The 17,919-nt window shown below is 30.5% G+C and overlaps 1 protein-coding gene across 2 annotated transcripts in view; it reads right to left on the bottom strand.

Annotated features, from left to right (window-relative positions):
* The window catches only part of LOC118187603 (uncharacterized), a 934,081-nt gene that overhangs the window by 836,716 nt on the left and 79,446 nt on the right, over positions 1 to 17,919 (bottom strand). Inside the window, exons 2-3 of one of the 2 annotated variants that reach the window (XM_085808399.1) lie at positions 16,930 to 17,045; positions 12,996 to 13,046 (exon numbers count right to left, since the gene is read on the bottom strand). The gene's annotated coding sequence lies outside the window, so the exon portion shown is untranslated. The remainder of the gene's footprint in view (positions 1 to 12,995; positions 13,047 to 16,929; positions 17,046 to 17,919) is intronic. The other variant, XM_085808398.1, reaches the window with a different exon arrangement.

Genomic DNA, 17,919 nt, shown 5'->3' with positions numbered 1-17,919 from the left:
CAGAGTCGCCGTCTCTCTCTATGCTGCACTGCCAAGGGAAGCCGAAATAATGGTCGTTGCGCTGATAGTCCACGTGGCTGCAAATGTCTACGCACCGTTCGAACAGATACTAGGCGTGCTGCAAACATGCCCCATTTCCTGACTAATGATCCGCGATGTGGTTGTACGGTTTCGCAGGGCTGACCTCACAATATGGCTGTTTTCTCCGGCGTTAGTCACAGGAGGGCGTTGAGCTCCTCCATGTCGTTGAGTATGACCCTCAGCAATCCATTGAATCCGTATTCGCATGACAGGGGTTGGATGTCGACCAATGCGACCGGCGATATCACTGCATGATAATCTACACTCCCGATAGGTAACGATGCTGCCTGTATCGCATTCCGACACTTGCTATTAAGCATTTCTGCATATTATTCGAGACATAACACGATATTCTGGGGAAACTCCGACCTTAGAAAGCGATTTCCGAATGGCAAGTCCGCTACACAACTTTTCTTTTATGCAGATCTTCAGATGTCGTTACTCCCTCCTGCATCGTCTAAATATATTAAAATACTAATCATTTGCATATCCCAACCTCTTCTTCCTTTCATGTGATTTTGACGTTCGTCAGATCATTCCTTCCTGGTGTTGCAATTTTAATGACCAGCAGCGTATATAAAAGTTTCATTAAATGTCTAAATTCATTAAAATACAGGATGTTAACAAAAAAGCGGACAGAAGCTTTATTTCCTTATTTACTTACATATAAACAGACTGTTCGAAAAAAAAATGCTGCTAAAAGTTTTATTTCTTTAAATAATAATCCTAAGATTATTAATCTGATTACAAAATATCTTATTACCGTAAAGTAGAAAACTTTACGAAAGCTACTTCATTGTTGCGGGGGGCGGAGGTACGTTCTATCATTTCATAATCTAACATTTTATACGGCCTCCCTAGAAAAAAGGACCCTAATTAGTGAAATATTTATTGTATTTTAATAGGCTGCATGCAGAAGCTCTTTACATTTGCTAACTCATGTATTCCAAAATAAATATACAACGTTTTCTTAGTTTTCAGTAACTATTTCCAGCAAAACTGAAAATTGTTTAACTCCTTTTAGGGTAAAAAGTCGCTCATTCTGATTAACAGCCATATGACAGATGTTTCCGATTTAAACCTTTTCTTCGACAACACAATATAACGGTAGTTGAGCGATTTGTTACAGCAGTCAAACGAGCTGTACAAACAAATTGAGAAATATTTTCTTTTACTGAAGAGTAGGGCTTCGAATGAGACGAAAACAAGGTAAAAAAAAATCTTGCTAAAACACCTTTTTTTTCCTCCAATATAGCGAATGAACTATCTGGATTTCGTGAAAGAAACACATAATCTCTAATGTTTTAAATTCTCAAAACGTAGTTATTTATGTTATTAAATAATCACTCTTAATGTGCCATAACCCTTCATTTTTCTAACCTCTTGTAAGTCATATCTACACTTTGGCAAATATTTGTGAATGTATATTGGAAAGAAGCCAAAAGTAAAACAAAATATCAAATTGTATCGTCTACCAGTCTATGTTGTGTCCGAGATATGATGTATTAAGGTTAATGTTATGCTGGGAAGAAAGAAATGAAACGAGATTAATGACGCTGCAGTTTCATCTAGTACATAGTAAAAAGATGCTGAAATACCCACCTCATGCTTCGACAAGCTTCAGAACTGAACAACAATGTCTATTATTTTATTTTTAGCAAAGGAAAAGAGCATTAATGCATTTAATTCGAAATAAAATTGGATCAATGTTCTCATTCTTATATTCTCAATGAAGTTTTTAAATGTGGAAAGAAAGCGAAAGTGTAAGGAAAAATCCATGTTCTCGATAATCGTATTCCTTTCCAGTTAAAATTCTTATTCTCAACGTTTCTTGGAATAAATATGTTAAATATACTTGGAACTATGAAAACTAGTACTTGTTACACAGCACCCTGTTATTTTAATAACCGTTACATAAAACATGAAAGAAGTGTATTTTATACGATAACAACCATAATATAGTCTTAAAAGCAAATATATATGCGGTTAAAGAGAAGCTAGTAAAAAGACGGCGCAGTAATATTTAGAATGATCGTTTGTTTATGCAGTTTTGAAAATAAAACACGGACAGTTCAATTGAGTTTAATAATTCTTCAATAGCATTTTCCGTTCAAAAAACGTAGCGGCGATTTTACCTTTAAGTAAGAGCCTATTTTTAAAGAATTTATCTAATGCTAGATTTGACATGCAAAGAAAGCTAGGTAGCAATTTCTATTTGTTTGGACTTACAAATGGATCTACCAAGAATTTAGACTCGAGAAAGTTGATATACTTTGAAAATGGATTGACAAATAGCAATTTAAATTTTGAAATAATCTGCAGTTGTATTTAAAAGTAGGTTATCAAAATAATTTAAAACGGAAATCTCAAAACTGGAAATTTCTTTGAATATCAAAGTAAAGGTTTGAGCACATTTCCTTTATTATAACAGCCTTTCTCATACTGTTGACAGCTTGCGAGTTATCAAGGTTAATATTTAACTTTTCACGCGCAATATTTAACTTTTTAAAGAGGAATAAAGCGAAGTGACAGCAGAGATGAAAGGAGCATCCTTCCATAGTCTGTTTTTATTCATAACAATTTTAAAACCATCCCATTAACACTATACCTCCTGATGTGCATTAATGTTTCTAGATTAATTATAAAACATATTTATTATGAAAGGAGTAAACTGAAAGGTATCACACGTAGGTAAAATCTAAAAGCGATTCACATATTGAGGAAAAGCATTTGTTGAGAGTTAGATAATTTTCAGCCTTATCTCCTAAAGCTTCTTGTTAAATGTACTTTGCCAAGTACAGCTTTTCTTCAGATCCCACATGTAAAAAGGGTATTATGAATTTGCACCTTAACTTGGTCTCTGCCATATGAATTTTCTGCCTTCAATTAAGATGAATTTAAGCACATTTCAGTGAAATATAACTATTAGCGAAATATCCTTCTTTAAATAATTGCTACAATTATAATTGCTTTAGATTATGTGTACTAACATTATGTTGTCTTGTAAATTCGCTAAGGAGATATTAAGTTCTCTTTTCTCTTTTATGCTTATCAATACTTTTTGAATTTGAAACAGATTGGTTATACATTAAAGATGATCATAAATTTTCAAACCAAGAGCTTCCGATGTTAAGTTAATGATGTATCATAATTTCATATGCTTTGAATCAATATAAATAATTCAACTTAAATCAGGTTTGCGAAGAATTAAGTCTTTCTCCCGAGAGCTTTTATGTTTCAACGATTAGCATATCGATCCAGATCAGCGAAGGTTCTACCTTCTACTCCGGGCGTGAGCACATATTACATATTCAAGTATTTCTCTTTCATAACCTCCCTTAGACTCTACATCTGGTATTAAAAGGCATACAGCTGCTCGTCATAATACTAAGATTGGCCAACTGGATGTCATCTGCCTACTCTTCAGAAGCCTTTCGGGAAGTAGATGAAGGAAATCAGACATTCCAATCGTGTGATCTTGAAGTACATTTGTTAGTATTTCGAGCTGAGACAGCGAAGATATCAAGCTCGCTTCAAAGAAAGGCGTAATTTATTTTCAAATACTTCTCCCTTCTGACGATCTTCTGATCTCTATCAATTAATAACAACAATAAAAATACCTGTTCTGAAAGTTTCGTTTCGCAAAAAGGGGAAAACTTGTATGAAAGAAAGCAATAAATTTTATTCAGATTTTCAAAAAAGAAAAGCATTTCTGTTTATAGCATTAATTTTATACCGATTTTAATTCTTTTCATTTTATTTTGTTTCGAAATAATTCGTTAGATGAAATTCATAAATGCATTTGAGCTTAGCTTTTTTTATAGATATTAAACTGAACTATAAGTAGTATCAAACATAAATGATATTTGGGGATGATTTTATTTCAAAGTGAAAAAGTTTCCACGTCTCGATTATAAGCCGTCCTTATATAACCAAATTAAATTAAATCGACATCCTTTCACACAATTCATTAAAACTGCAATGAAATTTATTAGATGGATGGACTTTAAATATTATTCCGAGTGCCCCATGGACGTGCTTCCAGCCTGCAAAGACCTCTGCGCTGCTTATGCTACCCTATCCAAAGTGCTTACGTCGTACTTTTAAAAACCGTGTATACGGAAATTATTGTATTCTTACTATGAATTAAAGTATCTTGTCTGCAAAAAGGATGATTTTCGATATGTTCGAAAATAAAGATTCGTGATTTGTTGGAGTCCAGTTTCGTCATCTTCGTCTCGTCTTGCCACTCTGCCATCACGACAACTCATCAAAATTATCATATACATATATATATGTATGTATATATAAAGGATAATAAAATTGAAAAATCTTACTTTAAACTAAAAAGAATGATGCTCTCATGAAACTAGAGCGAATATTGCTTTATGTATTTACAATTTATAAATATAAATTATTTGTCTGTTTGGTTATAATTTAATACATATAATGTTTTTAAAAATCAAACAGATTTCAGTTGACGTCTCGTAATGCGTGTAACGTAGGAAGGTACAAGCATTATTACAATTAGTTTATCTCGGTTTAAACTACTCGCAGGTCTAATATATTTTGGCATCTAATGCAATCTGTATCCATTTTTGGGAGTTCCTTTATCTTTATAGTAATAAACATAAAAAGCAAGCAAATTGCAATTAAATTCAGTTTCTAATTGATTTATATTCGTTTCTTAATAACTGCAACTTAAAAATAATAATAAGTGTCATAAACTGTGATGCAGGGAGCATTTGCAATTTTGAGTGGGAATTACTCTTTTTTTCGGAGGGGATGGGACTGTTTCAGAACCCACACATGTAAGTACAGTGTTTAAGTGTCACTAGATTCATCTTTTGCTTTAATATACCTTTGCTACCTAACAGCTCTCTTTTTATATACCTCGTATATTTCATTATATGCTAATACTTTGTTTATTTAGCAATTTACTCACAAAAAAATATTTAAAAATGGTAATATGATCCACTTCATCAACTTCTGTCTTATTTTAGGCATTTCTAAGCATTATTTTGTAGTACTTACTTTAAGTTTGGCTCTACTTTTGATAATTTCAATGCATATTATTGTGTGTCATTGAATAAAATTAAAAATTAAACATTTCATCTCCATTAATAGTAATGTAAATGTTTTAGAAAAAAAAAATATTTTTTTCATTTTTTCCAGTGTTACCCTTATAGTCAAAGAAATCGACATAGTTATTATTAGCTTTTGCATTTGTGAAAATTAGAAACTTATAGTATAGTCAGGAGCCTAGCGTGATTACGTTTTTAAAGATAAGGTAATCTAACATTAAAGAAACAAATTTCAAACCAGATCAAAGTCATTTTAGTCTGAAGTAATTAATTCATGAATACTCTTATCCTCATTAACATTTTTGTTTCTTTTGTCTTCAGTTTTTAAAACCAAGAGCAACAGTTTTTAATGGTGCTTAATATGAAGTGAGTGAAAAAGTGAGTTTTAGAAGGAAATTAAAAACGCTAAGTGCATGGAAGTAGACAGAGACCAACGTGTCAGTTAATTGGTTTCAAACCCCTTAACACGTACTCTTGTTTCGAAAGACTAATTAAACGTAACGAGTTGGTTTTAGTAAAAAGGAGAAATTAACACAAAAACTGGGGACTACAGTTCAACCGTTTTAATACTTTATTATCCAACGCAGTCTTGAGCTTAATTTTTGAAGTATGCAGCCCTTTTTATTGCTAAATTCCTCCAATTAGTGATGCAGATTAAATGAAAAATGAAAGCCTTTAATGGATAACTTATCTAGAATAAAAAATTCATCAATAATTTTCTAGATCTTTTCGCTTTGTTACATTTATATGCTTTGTCAGGTATCTATTCTTTGGCTTTTCCCCCTTGTCGTGAATATTCCTTTTAATCTCTAACAGAATCTTTCCTTCACCTCCATTGTACAACACCATGAAAAAATATCATTTACCTTTTTCAAACCAAACTTTTCTAACATATTTGTTCAAATTTGACGAACAGCATAATAGTTCTTCACTTCTTGACAAAAGTGTAAACAAGGAGTACATAATCCTTTACATAAATTCCATTTATGTACACAGTAATAATCCATAAACATCTAAGTGTTAGAAAATACTGCCCAACCTTTAAATTAAGTTATAAAACTCATTTAAAATAAAGCTAAAATGTATGAATTTAGTTTTATCATCCAGAATGTGTCAAAAGGTACAGCTGAATGTTTATGAATTGCTCTCAGGACCCTAAGTCGCTTTCCATTCAAAGCTTTACGCTACCGTTTTTTCAATTATCTTGTAGGGTTTACTTTATTTTCTAAAATTTATTTTTACTTTGGAGCAAGCCTTTTCTTTATCTTCTCGTTTCCCACTTACATTTCCCTGCCAGAATGAGTTTTCAAGATTTCTATTTATATAAATGAGGTAGAAACGAGTATTTAAGCTGAAGTCTGGGTCACTTCAGTGGGAAAGCGTGTTCTGCCTTCCGGCCACGTTCTTACTGCTAGTATAACCTTAGTGCTATGGTGCTATGTGCTTGGTACTATATGCCGGTGATCTTAAATGAGGGTTCACTCTGTTAGTTAATTCTGTGCAGCTTCGGTTTATTTTAGTTGGAGTTTCATTAGTTTAATTTTCAATTAGTAAATTAACAATTATTACCTATCTGTATATACCGCATTTTCATTGCGTATCAATTCTTTCATTGAGTCACAAGGCAGTTACTATTTATATTAAAAATAATCATACTGTAACGATTGATAGAGGTTACATGTGGTATTTTTATCTTAATATGTGCACAAATTACAGTAATTTTGTTTTAACAATGCAACTGTAATGCAACAGAATAATTTCCCAATGCTGATATAGCACTTCAATTTATCCTGTAATTATGCATTTTATTGTAATATGTATCAAATGCATCGTCATGTACCTAGAGTTCAATACTAGTCACTGGGATGCATTAAGATGTATGCCATCCCCTTTAACTTCTGTCTCTGGTAATAGGTTAAAATTCGCATTCTCAATTCTTGTAATGGCCATATAACTGTAAGTGCTTATTACATTATTCTTGTGATTGGTGACTTAAGCTGAAATCCACATTTAAAAAGAGCTATCCAATCAAAAATTGGAAACAAAATGAAAATTTCAGATAGTTTAACAAAAAACAAGAAAAATTTACGCAGCGCTACTAATAAATATTTCCGGTAGCAGAAAAGCATATTTCTACTTTCTTTACTTTCGTAGATATATTCATTTTAATCTGGAACAAAGGAAGACGCATATTAAGTTGCAACACAAAAAAGAAACTGCAGATCATTACCGAATAAATTATCTCAGTTCTTTACAAAGAATTCAGCATTAGATATATGTGAATCATAAGTTAACTTAAAAACAAATGCTTTTCAGTATGAGTTCAATGGCGTATGTTACAAATTAAGAATATTGAATCACTGTATTGCCTTGCTATTTACACCCTCATTTAAAAGATGCATTATTCAATTAATATCATTCTTCATTAAAGCATTCATATAACTTATATTTCATAAACTACATTGAAAGAAAATGTATTGGTTAATATACAAATACAGATACGTATTTAACAGGAAACGATAGTATTTATGCATACTTTATGTGGGAGTTTTTGTGTTACAAATATCAATAACAGTAATATTTCTGTTAAATAGCATGACATTTAGAATGCTTATTTGACTTGCGAATAAATAGATTGCTTTCCTGATTATTTCCCATAATGATGAACGCATACCTGTTTGATACACGACAAAAAGTGACTTCATATTAAATACGTCATTTCAGGAAAAATAAAGATATGTTAAGACTAATTATTCAGTTATGAATCATTTCTTAAACATGTACTTTTAAATTAAGACAATGGAATGAAATATAGGATTTATCGCATGTGATATATTAAGAATGTCCTGAGCGACTAGACAGAAAATTCTAGGATAACAAAATTTCATATATATTTCATATATATTTTCATATATATAATATTCAATGTTGTATAGGTTACTCCCTTAATTTAAAGAAAACTTCAATTCATATGCATTTACTACGTTATTTAATTTAACATAACACTGCATTCATGTAAAAAGTTCGGAATTATGTTGAAGCTGTTGTATATAGCAGGGTTGGCCAAACTTCATGTCAGTAAGAGCCGCACGTTTGAATTCAAGAATGTTCGAGAGCCGCATCTAGATTTTCTAGAAGCCATAAGTTCATATTTACATCATTATAGAAGTAGTGGAGGAGGTTTTAAATACTAGAAAGAAATCCCTGATAACTTTGTAAAAAGAGTCTAAACTAATTAATTACTTCTTTTTGGACACTGAATAGTTTTAGTTTACCATATTTCATACATATATTTTAAATGCTCGAGCCACACAAATTGACTGCGAGAGCCGTATCAGGCTCGCGAGCCGCACTTTGGCCACCCCTGATATATAGTATACTTATGAAATCAGTGTGTTAAAGTTCATGCTTAAGGATTTAGTTAAGTATCTGGAAAGAACTTTTGAAAAGCTCCGTCTCATAAAAGCAGCATATTCAGGAAATTTGCAAAGCATTAAAAGCGTTCGCTCCAGGAACTCTAGTGATTCAATAAATAGTTACCACATCGAACTATAAACTGGAAGATACATAGTTCAATTACCAGTGAGAAATATATTTGACACGTTTTCTTTTTCCAATCCGAAAAATACTTGGCAGACTCTTAATTGAGGAAATAGTGATTTTTTTAATAATTCACTTTAAACAACATTTTTACTTAAATATAAATAATAAGAAAACACTTTTATCCTTTTGCAAGAATAATTTTCAGATTTAAATGTACTTAGATTAGATTTACGTTCAGATTTGAGAGAATAATTTAAAGACTGTAGTGAAAACGATAAACTGTATTAATTTTCACGTTTCAATGAGGAAACCTATATGTGTGCATATATATATATATATGCATTTTAACAAACTAAGTATATTTATTTTTCTTCCTATCTAGAATTATATTTTAAATATATATTGTATTTTCAAATTTCATGCTATTTTAACGAAGTGTTTGTTTTTGATATATCACTTGCTTTTGGAACGTTGTGCGAAATTAAAATATTGCTGTAAAGCGGTATAAGAGATACATATATACTGCTTGCAATTTCGTAACATCAACATTCATTTATACAATTATTTATAGTTTCCTAAAAACATTTATTCATTTTTTATAGCTTACATTTTTTCCCGTTACATTTCACAATTTATACTGTTATTTGAAACTGCTTTCTTACCCTTAAACAGTGTTATTTATTATACATTTGAAGAATTCTAAAATTTATTTTATTCTTAACCTTTAAATCAAACACATACACACACTGTATATTTATATATGTATATAAAAAATAAAACTCTATCTTTCAAATAATAAATTAATAATATCACTTTAACTCCCGTCTTCATTCTGAAAATAATAACAATATTTCTGGACTGCGTCATTTCTAGATAAATCTATGCCACGAAGCTAGCGTAACGTCGATGGCCCAGTAATTGGTAACTGAAACCTTTCTAACTCAAACCGAAACCTTCCTCGTCATGTGCTTTCCTATTGGATAGCTATGCAACTCAGCTTCTCTCCCTACGCTGCTAGAACGTAATTTCTCTGTGCTCGCTTGCTATCACAACAGCATCAAAAATGTAAATGTTCTTGAATTAACCAAGTTATTGTGGCCACATTTGTCATTTGGAAATAAAAATGGAATTAAAACCGCCTCGACTGCCAAGTTTCTTAGTTTTTACGAATTTTACGTTCTAAGTATTAAGTATCTTCGTTATCAGCATTTCTACGTCTCTGTGTTTCTACATCGATTTATATATATATAAAATTATAAAAGTATACAAAGTTCAATTGATAAAAATTACGAAAACTTTGAACAAAAGAGATTGAAACCTATGTTTTTGATACTTCTTGGTTTCAATTTTTATGTTTTGAAAATTTTCGTTTCAAATGCAGCTTGTTAAAATTTTGTTTATTAAAAACGTTTTTGCGATGTAATTCGGAAACAGAGATAGGTAGAGTCCAAATATTCTTACCGCTCTTAATAAGTATTTTAATCTTAACCTTTTGAAACATATATATGTACACATATATATTTGGATTTTGAATTTAATATTTGGAGTTTTTACGGTCAAATGGATTTTCTTGACAGATTTTAAATAATTTTTACTACAACAGATTTAGATAACTTTGGATGCTGAATTGGAAAGCTACTTAAAAACACTTACTAAAGGTTTTTTTCTAATAATTCCTAGCGTTAATTAAATTTATTCTCCTTGGAGATGATATATAAATACCTTTTCTAATAATTAACTATTATTTTATTACTTAGCTGATTTAGCGCATGTTATAGGCATTTTAGATTACTTATAATTTTTCTACTTTACATATATATACATACATACATTTCTATTTACATATACATACATGCATACATATATATGTAAATGTATATGCGAGATATATATGTATAATAATATATATTATATGCGGGATATAAATGTATATATGTATGTATGCGAGATAGGATACATACATACATATTCATAATATATATATATATATATATATATATATACATAATATTATGTATATATGTACATATATATACATATAGATAGATTTATATATGTGTATATATGAACACAATATGTATATTTATATACTTAAAACCTTTAGCAAAAATTTTACTTTTCGTATCTATTTATTGATTTATCTACTCGTATGTGTACATATAATATGCAGATTTCGTATCTATTTATTACTTTTCGTATCTATTTATTACTTTTCGTATCTATTTATTGATTTATCTACTCGTATGTGTACATATAATATGCAGAATTATCTCGCATTCTCTGAGTGTTTTCATTGTTATATATTTAATTATTAATTTCCACAGACCGTGTTTTATTCATCATTTGCGTAGTAAATTTTACACTAATTTTATTACGTTAAAGGATGCGTTTATATTTCCATCTATATAGATATTTTGCTTTAGGGCGTTATTAGCATCAGACGTAAACCTTTTATACAAAGGAGTACATGAAGAACAACTAGAGCATTAATAAACTTTAACGTATAGTACAAGGATTATGAAGGATTATTTAAAGGAGGATATTGGTTAAAAACGGAAAAGTATGCATATTCCCTATTCGAATGATGTTTCAAAAGTATTGTAATGCAACAAATGTATGTAAAACCGGTTATATAAATAAACAAAATTTAATTAGAGTTGTTAAACGTATCCCATTTTCATAAGCTTATAATTAGTCATAAGATTTTTAATGAGTTATTGTATTACATGCTTTACTAAATTGCTTTCTCAGGTTAAATCATTAAAGAGCTCGCTGAGTGTGTAAAAGGATTAATTCCGTAATAAATTCTTGCTAAAAGTCTGCTTCTCTCAAATGGTCTTTACATTATTATCATAATATTCTGTTTTAAAAACAGAAAGATGAGAATCGTTATACTTTACACATATTATGTACCAATATGTTTACCCTAAACAGAAAATATATTTGTGAACATATTTTTTATAACTGCTAAATATTTTCCAGTTGTAGTATCACGATTAATATTCATATATTTATTAAGAATTAAAGTAATAATTTTTATTGCTCGGGGAAAACGTTTTAATAATAAATGGCAACTACAGTGTCAAACCTTTAAAGCTACATTTAACTGATACTTTCTAAGAAGTAAACTTACCTTCTGTCCAATAAAATAAAAGCAAATGTGAGATGCATTAATTACAATAAGGAGACTTTCATAGTTTATCTTCTCTTAGCTGGCTGTAAGACGCCTTCATGACGTTCAACTAGATAGGGGTTTATATTCTTGTTTTATGAATAATTTATATTTATATATAATTTACCGTATTAATAAAATTTGAAAAATAATTTAAGCCGGAGTCTGCAACTCTTTATTGAAGCACTTTTTTAAAAGAAAGTACTATTGAATCCAATGTGCTAAAGATATACAAAGGCATTAGGAGTAAATTTAAAAATGCAGTGTATAGGTTTCTCCATATACCTTACATTTTACTGAAACATTTGAATAAAACTTGATAAACAGAAATGTAACTAATTTTGAAATAGAAAACCGTTTGCAAAATTCGTTCGGGCGCTTTTATTACAGAAATAATTTTCGTTCCAGAGAATATTTAATAAATTCTTCAAATGATCTCAAAATGTTCAAAACCGCATCATTTGAAACGTTTTATAGTTTTTAAGGTATTACTCCAAAATATCTCAATTACAGGATAAATAACATTTATTAGAGCGTTGGTAAATTTTTAAGAGAGCAGGTTATGAAACAATAACTCAATAACTCTCCTTCATGTAGTTTTAGTAGCAATCAATAAATAATTAAATTTGTCTCATTGAAACAGATGTGCTTCAAACTTTTACTGCAAGGAGTATTTCAGAGTACTCTCAAGGCTGGTTATATAGCTGTAAAACGTCGTCAAAGTAATTATCTAAAAATTATCTTTCATTGTGATTCAGATTACTTGAAATAGCTAAAAATTGCATTTAAATTTGGATGCGAATGCTTACATTCTTAAAATGTACATTTTGATTACGAGTTTTTAAAGAATTTTAAGAAGCATTTAATGTAAGTTCAGCACACTTGAATTTTAATAATGAATAAAAATTACTTTTTGAATGCTTTGCATAAGAAAAGGAAAATGCATTCGATGTCTTTTGTATTTGGAAAGCTTAGAAATATTTTCGTTAGACGATGATAAAATATTCATCACAATACTTATCACATAGAAAATTGGTAATATCATACGATAAATGTTTCAGAACATCTATATATTTATTTCATGCAATTAAATATGAAGTAATAAGTTAACTTACCTGAAGAATATCAGGAATACTTTCGAAGATTAACCAAGAAACAACAGGCAGCTGCGAAAGAGGAAATGCTTAAAATAAGACTTTAATGACACTAAAAACTACTTACCTTTAACTGTCGTACTTTATTTTGAATTTCTAGAACACTGCATTTTTCCAGTAGCTATTTTAGCATACACCAAAGACATATTTTAAATTTAAAATGGATGCAATATAACATTGCAAATTTAATACAACGTAACATTGTTTTCTTTTATAAAGTTGTGTGATTGTGCATTTTTCAGAAAGTTAATATTACATAAATCTGCTTCATTTAACTATTATTTGCATTTTTATTCTGTGAATTTACTGAATAATTTGAACGTTTTATTCCAGAAAGTTTAATATAAATAAGTTAGCTCTGTGTGAGGACGTTCAAGGGACTGCTGACTAGCAAGTGTAGGGACTGTTGAATGTATTTACAGAAATCAATGACACAGAGTATCGTGATGTTACTAATCCAAATATTGAGATATTATTGGTTGAGAAATATTTGTTTACTTGTGGAAATAAGCTTCGACTAACATTTGCAGATAAAATAACTTAGTAGGAATTTGGGGGGGGGGAATGCAGTAAAGGAAACATATTTCTTAATCTGAGAATTGCAACCATTCAAACGTGCTGAATATTATTAGTAATAATTTCATTATTTGGTTTTTATAAAAATTAAAAAATACGTTTGATAAAATATTAAAAAATACGTTTGAAACCATGGTAGCTTGTACACTTTTAATTTAACTTTTAACTTTCTATGCGAAGCTTCCCATAAAACATTTACTTAGCTCACGTTTTAGAGTTTTATTTTTGCAATGTGGATATTGTGCTTGCTTTAAATTAAAATAATATTTTAAATTGTGAAGATTACTTTTACTTCTTTGTATACAGATTATTCCTCGCCAGAAAAAATGTTTCATTTAAAAAATTGCTTAAAATGAAAAAAAAAAAAAAAAAAAAAAAAAAAAAAAAAATTGCAGATCCGTAGACAAATAAGTTGCTAATAAGTGACTTTAATTTTGATCAATTAAATTTGATTTCAATTGTCTCTAGTAACAATTAAATTTAATTTCCTATTACTCGACCATTCAAATGCACAGGCAGCTTGCCTTGAAACACTAGGTCATATGATATAACGCGTGAATTATTCGGCAGCATGGCATGATCTTTTCTATAGTGTATCTTCAGGATATGCGAAAAGTATGGTATTGTATGCGGTCTGCAACCCACCTTCATTTTTATGGCATGTAAGAGAGAGAGATATTCTCTGTAGAGCCAAATGTATTACACTCGTACTCGTCTAGAAAGAGAAATTCAGAAAAGCCGTTAACACAGGAAATACGTAGTCATCTTGAAGAAAGTGGGTGGTGACATTAACTACTCATGAACGAACTTAAAACTTGCCTCTGGAATACCCTGAAGGTAAGGAAATAAGGTGGACTGCGGCACTTCCATAAATTATGAGGATCAGGCTTAGACGGTTCAGCCTTAAGACCATTCTTTTTAGGTTCACATGAAATGATTCGTTGTTTGTTCTGAGGCAGATGCAAAACTCATAGTTTGTTACTGTAACATTTCGTCATATTAGTTAGTTCTAGTGCAGCACCAAACTCAGTCATTCAAAGTATTAGAAACGACTAAGGGAGAGACTTTCGGGATGATGACAAAGGCCAGTAAATTTTCCGCAGAGGTTTTATGTTGCTTCATTGCATGCTTGCTGAATTGTTTGCATGTTCAGCTGAATACAGGTGGACTGAGAGAGTAGGGCTGTTACTGCATAATATCCGGTGTGCCAATCAACATTTTGTGGTGTTATTCAATATTTTTAGTCTACTTTGACAGATAACGTCTGTTTCCTTTATTCAGTTTTTAATATTTAGTAATAAATGTGAATTATTTTATTAGTTTTGACTTCGGCCACTTCCAACTTGAAAAATTTGCATTTGATTTGTTAAAAGATTTTCGAGGTTTTAAACTCATTCATTTTTTATTCCTTACCTTTCTATGACATCATTCATAAAATTGTGATTTTTCTTATTCTCAATACGCAGAACTGATTTTTTTTATTTTCCGGTTTTCATATCTATATATTTATGCAATCCCTGTTCTCAGTAACAACTTCAATTTCAACTGAGAGAGAAGAGCTGTTACGGCATGACATCCAGTGTGCCAATCAACATTTTGTTGTGTTATTCGGCAACATGGCTATTCATTCTTAATATATTTAATATACTGCGGAATAACTGCTGATACTTAAGCAATTGCAATTAGAGCGAACTTAGAACCAAGAGTTGATAACTGAGTACAAAGTTATTCAAAATTTTTGAAATTCAGGCTCACATTAGTTTCTTAATGAAACTGCATCTTAGGACAGATGTTGCAGATTTCTGAATTCTATGCTTATGAAAATCATGCAATATTTTGAAGTAACCTGTTAATAAAATACAAGATTTTTTGAAAATCCTTTCCATTTTTAACACCAGTTTAAAACATGATTAGATATATTTCAGTTAATCAGTTAAACACAAATTGTACAGTCTAAATATCTTTAAAGTAACAGACAAAATGTCCACACGCTTGCTAGCGAATGTGTTATTCCAAGATAACACTGATTCAGGGAAAGGCGCAGTATATGCTTTTATAGTCAGAGCAGGATGATGAGATTTCAACGCATCGTATGCTGATGCGTTGAAATCTCAGTTATGTATTTGAAAGTAGAAGCATTAGGAAGTGACATTAGAAGTTTTTAAGATAGGAAACGTTACAAATTCACTGTGAAGGGGCCAACCGGGGCCTGGCCACTTTTCGGTAAATCTCTGTTTCCAGAAATTGTGAATGCCATTTCTCAATATTTATTACATACAGGTTGCATCTTGATACATGAGGCTAAACATTCGACATACCGGCACATGAATTTAACTTTGCATGCCACAGCACTCATAGCAGCATCTCCTGAATCGGCGTAACCTTGGAATCACGTGATCATCTTATTTACAGTACTGTCATGTGTCATTTTAAATACAACTGGACAGCTTATTTCACTAAAATAACTCTGTTCGTCACAAACCTTAAGATTTCTGAATGTAGGAAGGAATTTTGGGAAAAGCACGTATTATGTTAGCTCAGCGGTTCTCAAGCTTTTGACTAAACGCGTGCCATCTAAACAAAAATTGAAAACCTTTAGTACCAGGACCACTCTTGAACAAAGCTCAGATCGCATAAATTTACTAACGTTAGAGGAAAAAATATTCAATCAGGATGTAGTTTTTTAATTTTTGAATTTAATAGTTAAAAATACTTTGCTTCTTTGCGCACCATCTGTTTTTCTCTTGCGTACCACCACCGGTTGAGAACCCCTGCGTTCGCTTCTCGTAATTTTTAAAAGTTAAGAGAAACAATTTGTTAACTTAATAACTTTGCTATTGTGTTTTTATATCTTCATTCTAATGCAAAAATTAAGAAATTAAGTTATGAGAATGTACGTGAGAGTGTAGGCATATAAGAGAAGTGCAAAAATGCGATGTAAGAAAATAACGTCTACCATAGTTCTGCGCTGACTGTTGCTGCAATATTAAATGAATTTATTTCATTCTTTTTATATTTCTTTCATTTCATATTATTATAAGGTACATTAATGAAATGATTACATAATCTGTAAGTAATGATTACATAAACTGTAAGTAGAATATTAATTACTGTATTTAAATGACACTAATATCAGAAATTAAATTGGCTGCTGGTACTATAGCATAAAACTAACGTATTTACCTTTATGGAAGATCTGATTTCTTTGAGGTGAGGAAGCATAAAATTTAAGCTTTCCTACCTTGAGTACCATACACATCAATATATGTAAAAGTATTGCGTATTTTAAATAAGAAAAGATTCATGAAAGATAACATACCTTATCTTGGGGAGTATTTAACTTGACAGTTGATCCACAAGAAACATTTGATTATTGAAATCTAATACGGAATAGTTTCTGTTAATATACACAGTCAGAATCTCTAAAATTGACACCTATAAAAAAAGAAATGAATTAGGATCTATTTTTCATTAATTTAGCATGATTATTTAATGTACAGTAGACATCTATTTATTTTGACGCCAGATATCCGAAACGCCATATATATGATTTGTTTAATGTTGTTTTGAAACCAAATAAAATAAAACTCGCTATTTCAAAATTCGCGTGCTTTTAAATATTTTCATTTATTTAAATAATGTAAAACGATAATATAGAAAAGATTATATTTTGAAGAAGCCACTCAGCAAAATTAGCTGTGCATATACGATAGGAAATTTGTAGAGTCATTAGTTAATTTTGAAGCAGGAGATGTGAAAATATGTAATGCCGCCACTGTGACAAACACCTGGACCTCTCGAACACGCGCCGAGTGTGCTACAGTTACAATACGAAGGTACGCGGAAAGGAGGGAGGAAATACCTTATAGATTTGCTTAAGGTATTTATTCAAAAATTGCTCTAAAAATTAATAGAACAAAAGATGCGTATTGAAAATAGGATTATTGTTCTGTATTTAAAATATTTGTTTTATTTTAAGTGATGTAAAAGGTAGTTGAGTGCATAGGTAAATTTAAGATAACTTCGTTGCTGATATTTATCAGAAAACATATTTTGTATTTTGCTAAATAAAAGGAAAAATATTTTACTTTTATTAATCATTTAATCCTTGCTGAAATAGAAGACTAAGGTTTTCTCACTTACAATTACGGTAAATAAGTATTTGAAATACAGGAATATCTAGATCGTGAATACACGAGAAAAGCCTGAGTATCCCGATTTAGCGTATGCGGGTGGGTATTGATCACAGTTCGGATATTTAGAGTTATAATCTCTTAGATAGTCATATTATTAGAACGCTATAGTCCGC

This window comes from Stegodyphus dumicola, chromosome X1 (genome assembly GCF_044657685.1).
Source record: "Stegodyphus dumicola isolate Sdum_Otavi_A_Nest chromosome X1, ASM4465768v1".
Lineage (NCBI taxonomy): Eukaryota > Metazoa > Arthropoda > Arachnida > Araneae > Eresidae > Stegodyphus > Stegodyphus dumicola.
The sequence above is the reverse complement of the archived record's forward strand: the minus strand, read 5'-3'. Positions and strand labels throughout refer to the sequence as shown.